Here is a 21,085-nt window from a genome sequence, read left to right as displayed (position 1 = left end):
GACTCTTAGGATGGGGAATATTGGATATTTTTGTTGAAGTTTCATATTGTTAAGCATTATATAAGGAGCAGATATTCTTGAAAAATGAAATATCCATGGGGTTTTAAAGATTTTTTTTAAAAAAATGCCAAGTTGATACCTGAAGGAAATATTCACAGCTCAGAGATTATGAGATTTGTGAAATCTGAGGTTTTACATTAGAATGGAGAAAGGCTTTTAACTGACAGCTTCCTGGTTCTGTTGCCCATGGTTCTGGGGGTTAGTTTGAAATGTGGTGTTTTTCAAGTACCTGCTCTAAAGCAAAATGACAAAAGGAGTAAAATTGCACTTTCTATCTCTTTGGGAAGGTGATAAATTGTTTTAAGTCTCAAAAACATACTAGTGAATGAGGTGAGGAGAGATGGTACAAATTTTAGCAGAGTTGCAAGTTAACTGGGGGAAAATATAGCCATTTGTCACGTTGCTCTTAAGAGACTGAGCTGATGCAGAGTAGAACATCCACAGGATCACTCACCACAGGTGAAATTTCAGTTGCTGCACACCCTTTAAGAAACCTCGGCATGAAATGGAGTTTTAGCTGAAATAACCGGTCTTTTCCTAAGTGGAGATTGAAAGTTTTTCTTTGCAGTGCCAGGTACAGGCAAAGCAAGTGGTCTACCACTGAACTACACCCCCAGCCCTGAACACGTTTCACTTCAGAAAAATGTGAACAGAAACTGCTGCATATAATTGACAATTTCCAAACTCCTGGTAAAGAGATGTCTGCTGTGCGTTTAATCAGTTCACCAAAGTTATCTTATTCTTTTCCCTATTTTAAAGGGCATATTTTTCTTATGTAAAGGTCTCCCTATTTTCACACATCCGTGTTGAATTTTTATATATAAATGTCTGGAGATCCCACTGGATTTGGTGAACATTAACATTAAACAAGGGAATTAAAGACGGAATCCATTTGCTATGACCTGTAATCATTCCTAACACTTTTTCTGAGTTTCAATAACACATCCTCGGGCAAACAGAAATTTTAAACATGGACTATTGCGTGTTTTGTTTGTCATGCTCTACCTGATATGAATTCACATGGAGCTTTCGATTTAAGAGCAATGGCAAGGGTGGTGCTTTGGATCAATAAATCATTGTCTGGGAAGAGTTGATTTCATGCTGAAGCCCAATTAGTTTATTTGCTTGGTGTTTGAGAATGATAAAACCCACCCCAAGCACCATTTACCACTGCCCCAAAGGAAAAAACAAAAACAAAACCCAGCCAAAGGATAACATGTGGTCCAAACACTGTGGTAGAAAAGATGTGACTTTACAGATGAATGCCAGAGAAAGGCCACTATGCAGAAGTGGGCATAAAACGTCTTGTAGCACTCGAAAATAAATCTCAATAAAAGAAAATCCCCAGGGAAAAAGGCTCATTGTCCATTGAAGCCCCATAGTTTTTTATAGATCCACCACTGCTAGCGAACTTAAGAAGAATCCCTTTTCTTTCCTTATGAAATGTGCCCGTGCACATATTTGTAAATGCAATAGACATTTGGAACTGGCACGCGTACAATTAATGTTGTTTGAATAATTCCATGACAGAATGAACATGTGGACACGCACGTCCTGTTGGCTTCTGGAATGTGCCCAGTTCTGCAGGGAGCAGGGCCTCATCTTCGGGGAGCATGTGAACTAAGCAGGGAAATCAGATTAGCCACACATCTGTGCAAAACCTCCCTGATACGTGTCCCACTCTAGTTAGGGAATGTGGGACCAGACACCTTGAAAGCCAGTGTCTTTGAGTGATATTTGGTGCCAGGGCTGAAACTCAGGGTCTGATGCATGCTAGGCAAGTCTCTGCCACTGAGCTGCAGCCCAAGCCCTGAGAAACCAAATCGCCTCCGTTTTCTCACCTCCGTTCATTCCTCTACTTTCTGCGACTGAGCTTCTACCACTTCACTAAAAGAATCCGTGATAAAGTCACTGTTTTCTTTCTGACAAATAAAAGCAACATGGTTTAGTCCTCCTGGCCTGTTTGCTGTTCGGCCCTGCTGGCCCTTCCAGCTCCCTGGATGGCCCCGTCCCCCTTGCCTGGCTCTTCTCACCTCAGCTGCCACTTGGCTCCACCTCTCCGCAGCCCTCTGCCGTGGATGCTCCTTTAGGAGTCCCTTGCCAATCCTCCTCCATCTCTCCCCAGGGTCTCCCTACAATAGGCTTCCTGACATTGTCCCGACACGGCAAATATAGACAAGAATGGTATTTTAAGGTACAGGAGGGTAAAATGATAGGCCCAGTGATACCTGGGGGCAGCTGGGCTGGGAACCTGAGCTGGCCTTGTTGGGCCATTCTGAGGTGGTAAAGGGATCCAAGCATCTGCACAACACAATCCACTGATGATACTGAACAGGAATCCTTGACCAGGAGATACTGCCGATGTTTGATTTCAGTCAATATGAAGGATTTCCCAAGTTCCTAACCTGTGTATTCAGAACCTACTGGATCCTTCCCTAAAATGCCACCCCCCCAAGTCCACCTGCCAGGGTATGAGCCCAGTCATTTGTCTGGTGAATATCTGTCTCATCCTCTGTTCCCTGAACTGGAAAAGAGAATCCTCCACCTACCCTCTCCCTCCATCCCTCATAGTCAGTTGGTTATGGGGTCCTGGCCGTTCTACTTCTTAAATAGGCTAACGTAAAGCACTTTCCCACTTCTGCTATTACTTGCCTCTTCAGACCTTTATCCTGTCCTGTCAAATGCTAAAGATGAAGCTGTATTTCCCTGCCTCCCTGGTAAGATCATTATCCTTCATCTTCCTCATTCCGCCACCATGAGCTTCTTGAAACCAGCACCCACGAGTCCCTGCCTTGTCCTGTGTAATTTTCTCTCATCTGTATTATTTTCCTGCTCCTACAATATGCTTCGGTCCTACCAGTTTTCTTGCTCTTTGTTTTGTTTGCCTTCACACCTACACACACACACACACACACACACACACACACACACACACACACTGGCATCCCTGGGGGGCACCGCTCATTCCTGAAGCTCTACCTTAGCACCACCTTCACCCAAAGCCAGACTAGATCCTGGAACTCTGCTTGGTGGCCCGCCATCGTGTTCTGCCCTCCAAGTACAAAGGGCTTCTAGAACTGGGGTACTCCATCATATTCCCTTCCACAGCATCCTCCTCCCCCTCTGTGCACCCACCCCAAGGTAGGCGTATCTTTGTATCTCCATGGCCACTCTGGTGCTCTGAAGATCACATGCAGATATTTCTAAAGAAGCACATATAAAACCTGCTGAACCAGGGGACCTAAATGCCAGATGCATTTTTATGCACAGTTTCTTCTAATGACAATGCCCTCAGTTCATGAAACCCTTCCCCCGGGTCCCTCCAAACATGATATATCCTAGGGAAATATGCTACCCATCCTTGGAGAATCAGACCAAGTGTCCTCCTTTCTCCAGTCCCCAACGCTCCCAGGCAGGACTGGTCCCTTCATTCTGTGTGCACTGGTGCTTTATCAGTACCTCGACTGTTACCATCTATTTGTAATCCCTCTGCCCAACCAGGATCAGGTCCTAAAGATGAGGGGCATGCCTATCTACCTTTGTTTCCCCAATATCTAGCACATGGTCTGGGCACAGGAGATGCTAACTCGATGTGTGTTGTGAAATAGATGGATTCACACCTGGTTCCATTGTTACCACTCCGGGATAACTGTGCAGGCACTTTAAGAGTCCCCACGATGAGAGGACACAGCAAGCAGGCTCTCCAAATGAAAGGGCAAAAGGACCTGGAGTCTTTACTGACTCATCCCCTGCTTCCCATGCCTTTTTGACATTTCAAACTGCATCATCATCCCAAGCAGTTAGATTTATATGTGACTAAACACTGGCATATCACATCTTTTACCTGCCTACCGAGTTAAATACTTTACCCCATAAGTTGAATTGCCTAAGAAAGACTTGAAGCTGCCTCGTCACAGCCTGAACTATGCGTGGGACAGGTTCCTTCAGCCAAGGTTCGACCCAGGGAGCTAAAGAGGTGGTGCTCTGAGCTTCTAAGCAGACCTGTGTCAAAGGGGGACCAGAGTGAAAACATGGACTCACGGAGGGATCTTGTGGCTGAGCCAGCTGGCTCTGCTCACCCGCCTCTGTCTGCACTTCTCTTCTCAGCAGGCGCAGAGCCTCTGCAGCTTATTAGCATCCTGGGCTGACTGGGCCAGCCCTCCCTTCTCATAACACCCGTGAACATTCCAGAGTGCTTGCTGTGTACCCCAAACCAAGCTGAGAACTTTATACATGCTGCCTTATCTAATCCTCACAACTGTGAATCAGACATGATTAGGATCCCCAGTTTTTCCAGGAGAAAGTAAGACAAAGGGACCATCCCCAAACTCTGTACTTAGTGAAACTGCAGGTGGGATGCTCAAGCCCTCTGGGCTGCATTCCTTAGCTTGTGATCTAACCACGACTCCATCCCAAACTGAGACTGGAACTCATGCCTGTTTCAAAAAAGGAAAATAAAATGTAAAAGCACATTATTTTACCCCTTCCTACTAATTCATCCTACCATGACCTTAAAGGAGGTAAAATCTGGACTCTCTTCCCAGGATCTGTTGCCCCACAGGGGTTTGATAGATCCTAAGATCTGTTCCCTGAAAAGGGTTTGATGGTGTTCAATCGTCCCAAAGATACTGGTGTACCTAGTCACAACCAACTGATCAAAATCAAGCAATTCTAGTTCTCAATTAACAAACCAAATTGTCTCAATGTGCCAGGTCTCACTTTCTACACCAAAGAAAAAAGCCCATTGTGCCATAACATTTAGGCTAACAACCTCTAAGAATCTCCACTTGGTTCAGGTGTTTAGGTAGAATATGTAACACAGTCAGGGTTTATTTATGCCTTTAAAGTTTGACACGTTTCCTGGAATTCTCCATCCTTAGGCCACTTCCTTAATTAATCTCTAATTCTGAATCTATTTATGCTTTGTGTCACATCAGAGTACCTGGAAATAACTTGAAGTGTTTTGACCTACATCAAAAAGGCAATTTTTAATCATTCAGTATCTTTAAACCCTGTGCATAAATGCAAAATTCAGATTTGGTTCCTCCACACAAGCACATGTCACCCTCCATGACTGTCCTCTGGTCACATTTTCAAAGAGACAGTAAAGAACCTGAAGGAGCTAGTTCACATCTCCTGTACGTAGCATGTCGAGTGCTCACCTGGGACCTTCGTTTCATCTGTAGCTGCACTAACTATGAGTCAGGAGCTCTCCAGAAAATAATCAAGCAAAATATTTCTTCACATTGCTTTAAAAAAGCATGTAGAATGAAATTGACCAAATTATGCTACGTGCATGTATGAATGTATCACGATGGATTTCAATTTTATGTAAAAGTATAATTCACCCGTTAGAAAATAAATCGATAGAAGGAAGACCAATAAAGTAGGGGTAAGGGGTTAGGGGAGGAAGGAGAGGGAAAGGGGTAGTTCTGGGATTAGCATGGAGCAAACGATGTTATATTCATTCAGGAATATGTCAGGATGAACCCCCAAATATTCACTAATAATATAAAATACAGGCACATTAAAATGTTATACAAAAATTTTCAAAAACTCCTGTGATCTGCGGAAAATGAAATATAATTTAAGACGCTCCCTTGGGAAGGTCTACATATCAGAACTCTCTAAGATCTGATCTAGTCAAACAATTGTGCTGAGGAGAAAATGCAGGGAGGATTCTAAAGAGCTATTGATAACTTGCTTCAAGATACATCTGCCCAGCTGGCAAGGCTGGCACGGTGACACTGTAAATGACTCATCATGATTGAAAATGTATTCCAAACAGAGTTGATGTATTACGGTGGCTTTAGTTGGGATATGTGGAAACGCTGCATGATATGTTGGAATGCTGACCACCTTGAACTTATTATTGAATGGACTGCAAAAAGCAATTCACTTTATCTTCATAAGCGTCCCAAACACAATGTAAGGCAATAAAATATTTCCTATGAAAAATGTTTAAGCATCTCTGGGTCATATCAATTTATATCTGTTCAAAAGATGGAAACATTTTCAATAGATGTGCTTGCCATCCTTCACCCTAGCCATATTGATGTTCCCATTTAAAATAAGAGAAAAGCACTCCTGAGTTTACCTATCCATGCATTCTCAGATCCTTTGAAGTCAATAAACACTTGAATGTTGTCAAATTAAATTCATTGGCCAAGCAAAACCATTTCGATGCTTTTCCTTCGATATTGTTTGCAGCAAAACAAAACAAAGAAACAAACAAAAAATGCTTGAAGTACTTACATGTATACTTAGTGATTACAGAATGTCTACCATATCTCCATCTCAACTATGATCGACGCAGTGGTGTGCTGATGGATGTTTCACAACTGGCTGATGGATGGTAGTGTGTGCTGATTCCTATGGTGTAAAAACTCCCTCCATGACCCACTTCAGGATACCAAGGTGAAGGTTCCCATCATGAAGTTGGAAAGAATATACTCGGAGGGCTCTTGTGAACTCGCAAGAGTTGGCTCCGTCACACCCCAGAACCGAGGTACTATTAAGCCTTAGATTCTGAAAAGTTCTCCTTTCATTTTCTTTTTTTCTTCTTTAGGGACCACTTAGTTCTGTGGTCATTTGCAAGATGTGCTCATTAAAATAGATACTCTCTAAGCTCTCTTTTAATTCAGTTCTTTAAATATTGAAATAATTTTCCTACTCTTAATCTTAAGGCAGCCTGAGTATGCCAGCAGAATTAAAGAAAAATTCTATTTAGTTCAAGTTCAGAGTCTAATGATTTGGAGATGAAGGATGACCTTGGGTGGTAGAGTCCATTATTTCAATTGTAGTAAATTTATTTTATATAACTTAGGTATGATTTTTAGAAATATGTCAACTGGGAGGTTCCCCTGAATTTGTCACCACGGTGTCCGTTCTTAGAGTGCATCTCATAAAGAAAACGCTGTAGGTCAATGAAGGGAAACACACTATGGTATGTCACACAGTACCTGCTTAATTTCTATTTCTGAATTTTCAAAATGGGTAAAATCAAAACCATCCCTATTTCCAAAGCACAGAAGATGTGACATCTGGTCTTCTTTGCAAGATCTGCACTCTAAATCTTTCTTCACAGCTCCGGGAATCGCTTGGGAGGAGACCATGAGCTGAATAAAACGTAGGAGAGCTAATTACCACCTTTACCTTTACTTTACCATCGCAAGTGACACCGCAGCTATAATATAAAGAGTAAAAATCAACACCAGCCTTTCCACAATCTTTAGGACTCAAACACAAACGCTCTGAGAACATCAGGTCTTTGCATGCTTTCTCAGTATGGAGGGGGCTGAAAACGTGGATACAACAATGCTGAGGCCTGACCAGTGTCTGCCTAGCTCCACGCTTCTGCATAAGAATACTGTCTGAAGGAATAAGGGCCAGGCACCTGGCTGTCTGCAGACGTCACTAGATGATGAGAGAGAGCTCCAACAAGTCTGCTACAAGGAAGGAATGACAGCCAGTGGCCACGGCTCTTGCCCATTCCTTCCCTCCACAGTACTATTCAAGCATCTGATATAGGCCATGCCCCGGACCAGCCAAGAGGAAGGGCGAACAAAGCAGATATGGCTCCTTCCCTTGGAAAAGGAATCCATCCTCTGTTGGATATTGTGTCTAGTGATAGATTTAGTTGTTTATGAAACTGTCAAATTGGGTTAGTATATAGCAGCCTTTGATGAATGTTTGTTAGATTGATAATTAATGCCAAGACTCACAATAAAGACAGCACATCCTCTTTACCTTAAAATATGTGCAGGTTTTTATAACAGATTTATGGGGTAATCTAACTAAATAATTGTCATTGTGATATAGCATCAAGATTTTAGGTTAATAACCAAACTAAGCCTTTCTTGCTCGAGCTGTTGGAAAGGTACTTATTATAAGCACCTACTACATCAGGTACTTCTTCACTGTGTGTCTCCTTTTCATGCAGTTCTCTTAAGTCTGAGATATGAGCATATTCATTTTACAGAAAGATAATCAGCTTGCCAGGTGGTGGCACACATCTGTAATCCCAGCTGCTCGGGAGGCTGAGACAGGAGGATCATGAGTTCAAAGCCAGCCTCAGCAACTTAGCCAGGGTCTAAGCAACTCAACGCGACCCTGTCTCTAAATAAAATATATAAAAAAGGGGCAAGGGGCCTGAGGATGTGGCTCAGTGGTTAAGCCTCCCTGAGTTCAATCCCTGGCCCCAAAAATAAAAAATAAATAAAAATAAAAAGATAATCAACTTGCCCTAAAATGGCTGGATAGAGTCTGAATTCAAACAGGTCTGTGACACAAATCCACCTTTATCTTTACTTCATCCACCAAGCTTCCCTGGGCCACCAATGGATCAGACAATCATTTCACCTTTACCAGACCAGAGCAACTCCCAGATGAGATGATGATCTCAGGCCTTTCCCTCCTCCTAGCCATGATGGGATGCTGAAAATCAGTGGGAGCCTCACTTCCCCAGGACGACTAGAGCTCTGCCTTGTACCTCCACACACTTTCTGCATCTGCCCTTGGCTGTTCAGCCTCTAGACCTTCAACCATGGAGAAGCACTTTATGCAAACACTCTGCAGAGCCAGGAGTGCGAGAGGAGAAACGACAGGAGACTAACCTTGTCCAGTGCTCTGTGACTCGGGGCAGAAAACCAATTGAACCTCAGCAAGAGATTTACCAAAACTGCGGATGTAAGGGGGGAAATTAACATTTTTTATGAACCCACATATATAACTTCATTATTTTTCCTTAAGTCACCAAAGAGCACGCATGAAACCAGTTATAATTTAGAAAAGACACTAGAATGAGCATAAGATTTCTTGTGGCGACGGCACCGTATTTGAGATTTCCAGAAAGTGACAGAAAATAAAGTCCTCTAAGAACCAGAAACACTAAAGAAAATGACACTAGCTGTAATACACCCCAGTGTTGCTGGGTGTACTTGCTCAGTTGTGGAGAGCGCACTACAGAGTCAATCAATATGCTAGTAGCCTTACATGCCTCTCATGGTCGTCCACTTCTGAATGAAAGGTCTTGGCTTCAGGAAAGCTTTCCTTCAACCATTAACATCTACTCTATATTTTGTCTTCTTCTTTGCCTTTTTATTATAAACCATGTGATTACAAAAACAGTATTGTGGGATAACAAATCAGTCATAATATCTTGTGAATTGTAGTTTTGGTATAAAACTAAAAGAGATCACATCTTTCACAATTGGGACTTTCCCCCCAGTGGTTTATTAATTACTAACAAACAATGTGTTTTTGTTGTATTCTTAGGTTCCTCTCTGCCACTCACCACCAAAGTTCTCAGTTAACAAAGTCCTGTGATGATTGAATTTAATCACCAACTAATATTTTTAGCTGAATCTTATACAATTTTGTGCAAGTAAAGTCAATGAGATATTGACAGTATATTCTTGTTTGCATACCAAGGACTGGCTTAGAGGTTTATTTTTAGGGCACATCACCTATCACAAAGGAAGTTGGCGACATGGTAATAAGAGAGCACTGAAGTTACCCTTGATTGAGTGATTACCCTGGCCTTTTTTGTGTTGGCTAAATTCAGCTATTGTTTCCTTTCCGCCTCAATATTTCCACTTCACTGTCTGTAGTATGTGGAATCAGGCAGCTATAGGACGCAGATCCCAGCAGCTATAACTCTGCTGAATTGTTCTTATAATTGGGTTTATGAAAGCACTGTGCAGATGATGTATTTCTTTACGAGGCAGCTTTGCAAGAGAATTTGTTCATACAGATCATCTTATATGAGCTATAACCCAGAGGCCAATGAAGTGAGTTTAAGGTTGACTTGAGCTTACTCTGGCTTGACCTAGGATTATCTTTAAGGATGATTCCTGCAGGAGAAACATTACCCCATTGACTCGGTTACTATTCTCTGATCCAAGTGGTAGCACAATTTGACTCAGACTTTGGTGGACAAGAAAAATAAAAATAAATCTTTTATTTCTATAAATAAATTTTTTTCAAGATACCCCATAGATACTACTACCTGACCTACAGATGCAAAGATATAAATCAAATTTGAAAAATAAAGATTTCTCAAATCAAGTAAACTACAAACCAAGCTTGAATGTATAAGTTGGGAAAGCTCTCTGGTTGCTTCATAACGTGGGCAGGATTTTTGTGGTGAGGATTGATTGGTATATGGAGTGCAGAGACCACCTTTGGCTAAACCTCAGAAACCACACTAATGATTTATTCCTGTGTATATAAAATAAACTTCTTTCAAGGGAAATTAAAGGAAAACTATCTAGCGCATTTTACTACTTGCAAAAATATTTAGTCCTTGTGAGATTTTGCACAACTGTAATAAAGTGCTGAGCATCTAATTTGTTCAAAATTCATGAATCAAGTATTTTTTTTACATCAACTTCAGAAAAATGCATGCATGAAAATCATGGGAATGTTAGGTTCTATATCATAGGGAACCAGTGATAAACCCAGAATTTGGTGGGGTCTGTGTTATCAATTAGAGCTTCAGGCCCAGAGAGTAGGCTGAAAATTTTAGTTTGCTTTATGAATGAAATCCATAGTTTAGCAGACTCCAGGCTGTAAAACCCAAAGACGAAATAGGAAAATAAATAAGTAAAATTCCCATCACACATAATTTTGTTTTTGCCTGTCCTATTTCAACCCAACAACGTTAACATGGAGAAATCGCTTCTAGAACTGTTTCTTATACGCGGGGCAGCCTGCAGAAGTCCCTGTCTTATTGAAAGCGTTGCTTCCTTGCTGATTACCGTCAGCCTCGAGATCAGATGCAGCAAGGATGTTGCTGGATGGTGGCGTGGTGCCAGGCGGAGTGAGGCTAGGCCTGCCCTGAGAAGTTAAAAATTTCTGTGACTCAAAAGTGCTTAGTAAGAGGACATACAATCAATCAACAAGTACATGAAAAAATGCTCACCATCTCTAGCAGTCAGAGAAATGCAAATCAAAACCACCCTAAGATACCATCTCACTCCAGTAAGATTGGCAGCCATTATGAAGTCAAACAACAACAAGTGCTGGCGAGGATGTGGGGAAAAGGGTACTCTTGTACATTGCTGGTGGGACTGCAAATTGTTGCGGCCACTTTGGAAAGCAGTTTGGAGATTCCTGGGAAAGCTGGGAATAGAACCACCATTTGACCCTGCTATTGCCCTTCTCGGACTATTCCCTGAAGACCTTAAAAGAGCATGCTACAGGGATGCTGCCACATCGATGTTCATAGCAGCACAATTCACAATAGCTAGACTGTGGAACCAACCCAGATGCCCTTCAATAGATGAATGGATAAAAAAAATGTGGCATCTATACACCATGGAGTACTATGCAGCAATAAAAAAATGACAAAATCATAGAATTTGCAGGGAAATGGATGGCACTAGAGCAGATTATGCTTAGTGAAGCTAGTCAATCCCTAAAAAACAAATACCAAATGTCTTCTTTGATATAATGAGAGCAACTATGAACAGAGCAGGGAGGAAGAGCAGGAAGAAAAGATTAACATTAAACAGAGACATGAGATGGGAGGGAAAGGGAGAGAAAAGGGAAATTGCTTGGAAATGAAGGAGACCCTCATTGCTATGCAAAATTACATGTAAGAGGTTGTGAGGAGAATGGGAAAATAAACAAGGAGAGAAATGAACTACAGTAGATGGGGTAGAGAGAGAAGATGGGAGGGGAGGGGAGGGGGATAGTAGGGGATAGGAAAGGTAGCAGAATACAACAGTTACTAATTGGGCATTATGTAAAAGTGTGGATGTGTAACCGAGGTGATTCTGCAATCTGCATTTGGGGTTAAATTGGGATTTCATAACCCACTTCAATCTAATGTATGAAATATGATATGTCAAGAGCTTTGTAATGTTGTGAACAACCAATAAAAAAAAAAGAAAAAAAAAGTGCTTAGAAAAATTCCAGCACGTGGTCTCTTGGTGCTAGTAATATTCTAAAGAGGCCACATTATGCACAAGGATGAAAACTGATAGCAGAGGCATGAACCTGGCCTCAGCTATAGTTTGGCAAGTGCTCTGTTCAGCCTATTTGATGTACTAGGGTGTGTTGAGTTTGGGGCCGTGGCAAAGGTAACACTTTGGGGAGGATTAGTCTATTTTTTACATTTTCATTCTTACGTCTCCTTTTCTCCAGGGTTAGGCGTGGAATTCTGCCTCAGTCACCCACATCACACCTGTTTCTGGCCTTTGTACAGCACTGGATTGTTGGCCAAGTGTGTTCGCACTTGGTTCTCAAAGAAACAGTGACACTTGGGCAGAGTGACAGCCACATACTACCGGCTTGGCAGTTTGAATGAAATGATTCAGTTCTTATGTGGTAGACTGGATTTAGGAACCAGCAAATCTCCAGACCCATCACAACACTGTGTCTGTTATTTAGAAAAAAGAAGAGGCTCCTGTTACCTTTGCCAAGGTAAGAAGCTGTGGTTTGGGATGCGCTCACCTGACCTACAGAAATGGCCCCTCCCACTGAGAAGCAGAGTTCTCTCTCACCCGCCTCCTCCTTGATTTCCTTCTCTTTTTCTCCCTGTGTGTCTTACTCTGCTCTTTCATCCTCTTAAACCTCAACAATCTCCTCCAAATTCAGAGGGTGGTTGGAATTTCCAGTAGGTTTCCCTCACTTCCACATGACCTTTTTAAGGTTGATCTACTCAACTTCAGAGGATAGACTATTCATGAAAAATCGCTCTAATTTTCAGAGTCCAAGAGTGAATTTCTTTCTCATTTTGGTCTATGTATATTTATTCCATAGTCCAAGCAAGAAGGATTCAATAATGGAAAAAGTTTAACCCCACGAAAACTGACTCCTTCTGTGTGAATTTCTGATCTGTACCTCATGTGATCTTCTGCTTCTAGGAGTAAGATGGGCCCACCAGAAGGACATCATTCTGTAAAAACATCTTGAAGGACAGGACGAAGATGAAGCAGGAAAGAGAAACAGAATGGACCTCATTCTCCTCTTTGTGCTAATGAGTCCACACTCCCACCATGCCAGGCGCTAGTCTGGGTTTCATGTTCACTAAATTATTTGTTCTTAGAAAAAAAAAAAAAAATCCATAGAGTCACCATCATTTATCCCATTTCACAGGAGAGAACACTGAGGCAGGGGGAGGTTAGGTGTTAGTATAATGACAAACACAATCCACAGCCTGCTTTATATTATTTTTTTTCCTTTCAACTTTAAAAGAAATTAAAATGTTTTTGTGGGCTTCTAGGAATATCCTGAACAGGGCTCTGTGCCTATGACGCCTTGGGGGGAAGAAGGTCCCAAATGTAAAATTAGTAAAATTAAAAATAGGATTCTTCTCTTTCACCTTAAACTCATGTCCAGATGAGAGAATGGATTTGCCACACTCATCCAGTGGGAATGTTTTTTGTAAATAGTTTTTCCTGAGAAATAGCCCCTAGAAAATCACCAATTAAGTGATGTTTTTTCAGACTGTGGGTTGTAAAATCACTCACAATTAAAATATATTAGAATGCCTGGAGTGGGAAAGGATGGAATAGGATAATATGGAAACACCAGAGTATATTTGCACCTTGTTAGGGTATTGGGGGGGGAGTTCCATTCCAATTATAAATACATACATATGCTAATGTGGGGTGATAAAAAGTGTATTTCTTACAGTCAGCTCGAGCCCCCAATTTTTAAGAATACTATTAGGACACATTCCCGTTCCCGTCTTTTCCTTTCCTTCAGCTACGTTCAGATTGAATTGCGATCTCAGGGCAAAGCCAGTCACATTAGTAATCTTACTCTCTCAGGGTAAATCATGGCCACCAAGAACACAGGCTTTGAAGTCATATAAAACATGGTCCAAATGACAGTTCTTCCTCTTATTAGTTGTAATTTGCTAAGTTATTTAACTTCTCTACAACTGAGTTTTCGTGTGGATAAAATAAGGAGGACAATAATAATAATGGCAATCTCCTAGGGTCATTGTGAGAAATAAATGAACAAATGCTTAACAAGCCCTTGGCCCAGTAAGTGTAGTAACTACTCTCTGTCCACTGAATGTTCTCTATATAACAACTCAAATATTCATTTCTAGGCCAGACCTCATTTTATCCATCTACTCCCTCCACTAAATGTCTAGTGCACATACCACACTTGGCACGTCTGTCCTGGAACTCCTGACAATTCCGCCAGATCCCAGATGGCCCTTCTGACCTTCCAGTTACTCAGGTCAAGCCTTTGAAATACTCCTGGCTCTTCTTCTCTCCCAGGCACATGTAGTCCATCCAGAAAGCCTACTGGCCAGACCTTCAAATACACATGGGCTCCGACCACTTCCCACGGCTTCTGCAGGATCATGCTGGGGAGCCACCACTGCTTCTCTGGTTTTCTAGAACAGCCTCCAAACCTGCTATCCTGCTTCCTCACTGCCCTGCCATAGCCAATTCTTAACACAACAGCCCAGTGATCCCCTAAAACCTAGCAGGGCTCAAACTCCTGCACTACTCTGCGCTTCACCAAGAGTGAGGTCAAGGTCTTTGCAATGGCTCACTGGACCCTGCACAGTGTGGTCCCTGCTCCCTGTCCACTCTCCTCTCTTGCTTCACCTGCTGCTCCCCAGCCAGCCTGGGCTCCTTACCACCCCTAGAACGCCGGGTGTAGAGCCTTTATCTTTGCCTTTCCTCAGCCCTCTCCGAATCCCAACCCACATTGACATTGTCCATTCTTTCACTTGTGATGAAGAACCTGGATAAAACTGTTTCTCCATGCTGCTAATCCTGTAACCCACTTTGCTTTTTGCTTCTACATACCTCAATCTCTTAGTCTGCTTTATTCATTTTGGCCTTAACACATTAATTTAGAGCATATTATATAATTTACTTATATATGCAGTTTGAGCATCCTTAATCTGAAAAACCCCAAATCCAAAATGCTCCAAAATCTAAAAAGTTTTTGTGCACCATCAACTTTATAGAGAATTTTGGATTTCAGATTTTTCAGTTTAGGAATACTCTAAAGTCTAGGCAAATATCAAAAATATAAAAATCCCAAATATGAAACATTTCTGGGTCCTCATCATTTTGGATAAGGGATATTCCACCTGTATATTCTTCATTTTCCATAATCCATTTTTAGAAGTTAAAATTCATGAGATTAAGATGTTATTTGTGGCACATGCCTGTAATCCCAGGGGCTTGGGAGGCTGAGGCAGGAGGATCTTGAGTTCAAAGCCAGCCTCAGCAACTTAGCAAGGCCCTCAACAACTCAATGAGACCTTGTCTCTAAATAAAATATAAAAAGGGCTAGGGATGTGGGTCATTGATTAAGTGCCCCTGAGTTCAATTCCAGTACCAAAAAAAGAAACGCTATTTGTGTAGACCAAGGGTGTAAAATAGCCAGCTACATAAATAAACTGCTCAATTAATGTTGGTTAATTGAATATTTTATGTTACCATTTCATCTCATAGCCCCTCCCCCCAAATTAAAGGGCCCAGGTGGAATAAAGGAGGAACTCAAGAGTAATACAGCTCTTTCTATACCTTTCATTTTAACATGATTTAATACTAAACTAACTTGTGGTTTGATGGAATGTAATCCAGAAATCATGGGGCTTTCTGTGATCATAAATGGCAAATGATCATATTGATAAAATCAGAATAGTTTCAAAACCAAGACATACAATGAATTCTCATGACTCCATACAATGAATCCTCATGACTCCAATCACAGCCCAAGTATATACTCTCAGAGATCCTGCTGCTGAATTGTTAGTTGGGGGTACACAAGCGTGGCAGAAAAGATCAATAGGAAACCTAGAAGCTTTTACCCAGCACTTAGATTCATAAATGTTAAATAATTGCTAGCGTGAGGACATCCCTGCAGTCCTTCAGCAACCCGGGTACAAAGTGATGAGTCTGTCATCCCTCAGTAAGGCCATCAAATTGATTTTGCTTCCATTTAACTATCTTTCATTATATGAAATACTTATAAATTAAAGCATTTAAATTGTTCACATGATCCACTTTTCCCCCTGGAAATCACATCTACTTTAGCACCTGTCATTGATGAAACAAACATGAAAATATGGAGCCTGTCTTGTAGCATACTATGAAAATCACTTTTCTTGGACTCTCTTCTGCTCACATAACACACTGGCTATACTTGATGCTCCCCTTTTTACTCCATTAAGTTAAGGAGAAAAAGTAAGCTCTATAAATTGTCCTCTGTTCCCACTTTTTTACTTGTGCACTAAGTAATTATCATGAGTTGAAGTTGCATACATCAAAGAATAACTCTATAAGTAACTTTAAAAATGTTTTCTTTGGTACTGAAATATATGTATATAATTATTCATATGCAACTGTTGCATTTATTATGACAAATAACTTATTTGCTCCTGCCAGCTTATATGCCTATAAAGAAAAAAGGAAAAAAAGTCCTTTGTAATTCATGGCCACTCTGAGCCTCGAGGTTAGGATTACTCTTTGTGAATCCACTTGTGCTGAGTTCTGCCATTTCACGGGTCTGCACTGATGTTTACCTACCCTGGTAGTCTAAAAAAATAAGGGAAACACATAGATCTTACCTACCCATGCCATTTTAACTATAAAGGAGTACAGGTTAAAAGACGTGAGATGCCAATTAGGAACTGGATTAATATTTAGTTTACTCACTCTCCATTTATTGTGTAAATTTCTCCAGTCAATATCTTATGCAATCGTACCATAAATATTTAAACAGCATAAAATGTGCTAAGATTAAACCCTGAATATCTATATTTAAAATATTTTAATTAATATGGTGCATATAATGTATATTTTTTGTTTCTCGGCAGTGCTGGGGATTGAACTCAGGGCCTTACACATGCTAGGCAAATGCTTTCATGATTGAGCCACATCCCCAGCCCCTGTTCTTTTTTTAAAATATTTTTTAGTTGTAAGTGGACACAATGCCTTTATTTTTACTTATTTATTTTTATGTGATGCTGAGGATTCAATCTAGTGCCTTACCTGCACTAGGTGACCACTGAGTCACAACCCCAGCCCCCCTGTCTTTCTTAGTTCAACACATTTCAATAACTTTGCAGTAATCAAATATTTCATTCTTATTGTAATTATATTTTTCTCTGTTTTATACCTTAAATAAATTACTTATAAAATCAGTGGTATAGCATATATTCAATAACACAGCTACAGTTAGAAGCACTAGTTATTTTTACACTGGATGAAACTTTAAAGATTTTAAATCCAATCTCTCATGTTAGAGCTGAATGAAGAAAACCCAGAAATGGCTGGCCCATGTCTTAGTATACAGCACTTGAGAATCAAGTTCTTCTGATTCTTGTCTCACATTTTTTATCTAAAACACACGTCTGTGGACTTCTATGAAGGTTAAATCATATGCAAACATATAGACAAACCAAAGAAGTAGCTTACCATTAGCCATAAAATAGTAACAAATACAATACTTAGATGGTTTAAAAAATTAAGAATACCCAGACCATAGATCCTAAGTGCATTTAATTACTCAACACAGATTTTATGTTTAAGTTGCCTCATAAATGTCATTGTGGAAACAATAATATCATGAATAGCCACATTAAATACTTGTGGAAAAAGATTTCCCATTTATTCCTAGTGCTAATTACTTGCTTTCCTGTACCTTGTTTACATCATTTACATTACGTGGGTGATCTTCATTTGCACCACTTCAATGCTTGACATAATGAGGTTATTAAGTTAGCTGACTTAACTATGGCACACAAGAAGGAAAGCCTCCTACAACAGAGACCTCTGGTCAGCGCTGTGGTTGGCTACTTGAATTCTGGCTATTAAATATGAGAAGCAACACTTAAAAACAGTGTTAAGGTCACCCAATAAAAGCCAGGCCCAAAAGATCTTCCTTCAATCTGAAATCAGCAACAACAACAACAAAATACTATGAGGGATACATTGGCCTTCTTCAGGGAAAGAGGAATGGAGGATGATTACTAAGAAATCAAGGTAGGAGAAACAATTTCAGTTCAGCTCAATTTCCCCAGGGATGGTTCTCAATGCAAAGTGATGACACTATGTTCTGAGCTGCCACTTCTCAAGATCATGGGCTTTCAAAATGTGGCTAAGGGATAAAGGTCTTTCTTTTCAAGGGGGATAGAAAAGGGTCTCCTAAAACCCACTTTTTCCTCTTCATCTATCTGATTCTTATAGGTAGCCAGAACAAACCAATTCTAACTCCTTCATTCTCTGGGCCTGAAAGAGTGAAAGAGACCAGTGGGAGTCAAAAACAGCTATATACTTGGGTGACACTAAAACAGATCCAGCTCTATAAAGAGTATAAGCTTGCTGGAGTTAACCATGGCATTCATTTAAAATCTCCCCATACAAAAGCAATTCTGGAGTGCCAGGAAAAAGTAGCCTCCTGATGATTAGAAAAGTATCAAGTAGCCAGATAGAAAAACATTGAGAAGTCCTTCTTTTCGATAGAGTCCAATATTTTTGTGTTCAAACGGTCCTAATCATCAGGATGACTAGCCATTCTTCCTGGATCCCTTTAAGAAGTTTTAGATGGGTATAATTCTTCTCCTTACCATAACATTTTTATTCACTCAATTATAGAGAACTTTTCAGTTTTATCACCACCTATATACTGGATACCTTCTATATAATGTCAATATAAAGATAAATAGAATACATTTGGACCCCAGGGAAGTACCTGACAGAGGAGCTATAACTCTCCATTGCATCCAGTTTGATGTAGTAAATGAATGATTCCATGAAGCAGAGTGAGCTCTCAAGCTAAATGTCAGTGACGTTCACCACTGAGTGCGAACACAATTAGAACACTTGCTACTAACAGTGTGAACATACTACTCTTCTGTAACAGAATGTCCTTTAACACATTTGAATCTCCCCCCCTACCCACCCAGGAGGGGAACTTTCAATGTTTTAAATGAAGCCTGATGTATCTGACTCTCAGCAAATACATTGACAAAATTTTTGCTAGCATTTATACTATCTTCAGCAAACAACCATCTCTCAAGATTTATATCTTCTAAATGCTGAAATAAGTTTAAAACCTTGAAAAGGGTCTCTTTGGGACAAATAAAAGGCACAATTCAGAAAATTTCTGTTCTTTCACTCTAGGCTGAACCTTAAAATTAACATCTTCGTAAAAAGTGATGATAGACCCCCATTTGGGGGTTATTCCATGTCTGATTTGGGAATGCAGGTGAGGGGATATATCCTTTTCAATCTCTGGAGTAATTTTCAAAATGATATTAAGTATTATCAGGGGCAGGGTGTAGTTGAAGGAATGCTGAAGTGTTTAATTTGTATTCCAAATGCTCAGTCCACTTTATTTGGCAACTTTACAGATTGGTGGAAGCTAGTTTGTACCCACGATGATTTCAGGATAGCCAAATAAAATGAATATGTATATATTTATTTCCTTGAAGCATTTCTAAGCCTCTAAAATATTAAAGATGGATTTATATACAATGAGTGGGTGTGGGAAAGCAAATATTTAACACAAGTAGTTTAAAACAATAAAGGATTTATCTGGAAAGTATGAACAGTGAGTGAGTGTTTGGGGGCATGAGAGATGGAAAGAAAGGGTAGGGGAATGCATATTTGCCTCATTGTTTATAAATTGTTGTTAAGAGACAGACCAAATTCTTGTTATGCCCAGATTATGTAATTTATGGGAAGTATGCAGGCTTCTCTGTTCAGCCACGCTGATAATGACGCTAATAGTTTAATTACAACTTGCTGCTGGAGGAGATAAACAAGGCTGCTTGCTTTTTCAAATCAGGGGTTACAATTACTTTTATACGCGGGGGAAAGGCACATCTGCAAGTACATCTTACTTTGTTAGGAAAGCAACCAGAAACCAGCTGGAAAATAAACAAAGCCCCAGGAGTGAGCAGCCGGTGCAAAATTAGAGCAAAAAAATGCCCAATTTGAGCAGTGGAGCAGTAGGCGTGAGGCGTAGTAAACAGGCGGCAAATGGAGGTGGGAAGGGATAGAAAAGTTTCTGTGGTCACATCTTCCGCATTTCCCCGGAGATCCCATCACAGAGAAGGTCTGAGCACCCCTCCCTCCGCTGTCCAGCTCACAGGCGCGTCTCTGCCTCCTTCCCCTTCACTTCAGCACCACCGAGAGAGGACAGCTCCGCTGTGCGCAGCACCAGCCATCCAGCCTGCCTCCCGCTTCACCAGCCTCCTTCCACAGCATTTCTTTCTCAATGGTATCTTCTTGACGTTTTGCATTTGGGGTATTTTAAGGGACATAAAGAAGGGACAGAATACTTGCCTGGTTTGTTTGTTTGCAGATCAAAGGGAGACAAATCCTGCCTGAGCCAATCTCTTAATTGGACTCCAGAGCAATTTAACCAGAATAAAAGATGGCAAGTCACTGGGTTTAATTTGTTGGCAAAGTGGCTCAAAGTAATGAGTAGAAGTTGAAACTTGAAACCCGTTCTGAGTGCTTTGTTTTACTGTTTGTTTGTTTTATTGAGAATGCCAGTAGAAGGTTAACAACCTTTACTAGTGGCATTAGTCCTTTTCCTACACTAAGGGGTCCATGGAATGACTTCTGAGGTCCCAGGTTTGGAAAAACAAAACTCAGTCCTAAAAAGCTCTTCTCAGTCCTTTAAAACACCCTTCATAACCGTATGCTAAATCTGGAATACACAAGCAAGGGGTCACCAACTCTGAGATGAACACCACAAGCTACCACAGCATGCCACAACCCAGCTTCCTTGAAGAAGTCCTCTTTTCTCTATCCCCAAAGCCAGAGGCGACCATTTAGGAAGTGACTGGATTTGTATGACTAAAAAAACCCCAAATCACTGACACAGTAAAATCAAACTCCAACCAACTGGGCTACCTTGGCACATGCAGTCCCCATTCTCCCAACCACAAATATGTGGTTGCTTAGTCCATGAATCTTTCCTTTCTAGGCAGTGTTCTCTTTTGCCCAAACTTCTCAACAAGGAGTAAAATACTTATCACTTGAAGCTTCACTTTGCTCTAACACACACACACACACACACA

Source organism: Urocitellus parryii, chromosome 8 (assembly GCF_045843805.1).
Source record: "Urocitellus parryii isolate mUroPar1 chromosome 8, mUroPar1.hap1, whole genome shotgun sequence".
Taxonomy (NCBI): domain Eukaryota; kingdom Metazoa; phylum Chordata; class Mammalia; order Rodentia; family Sciuridae; genus Urocitellus; species Urocitellus parryii.
This window is presented reverse-complemented; position numbering follows the sequence as displayed.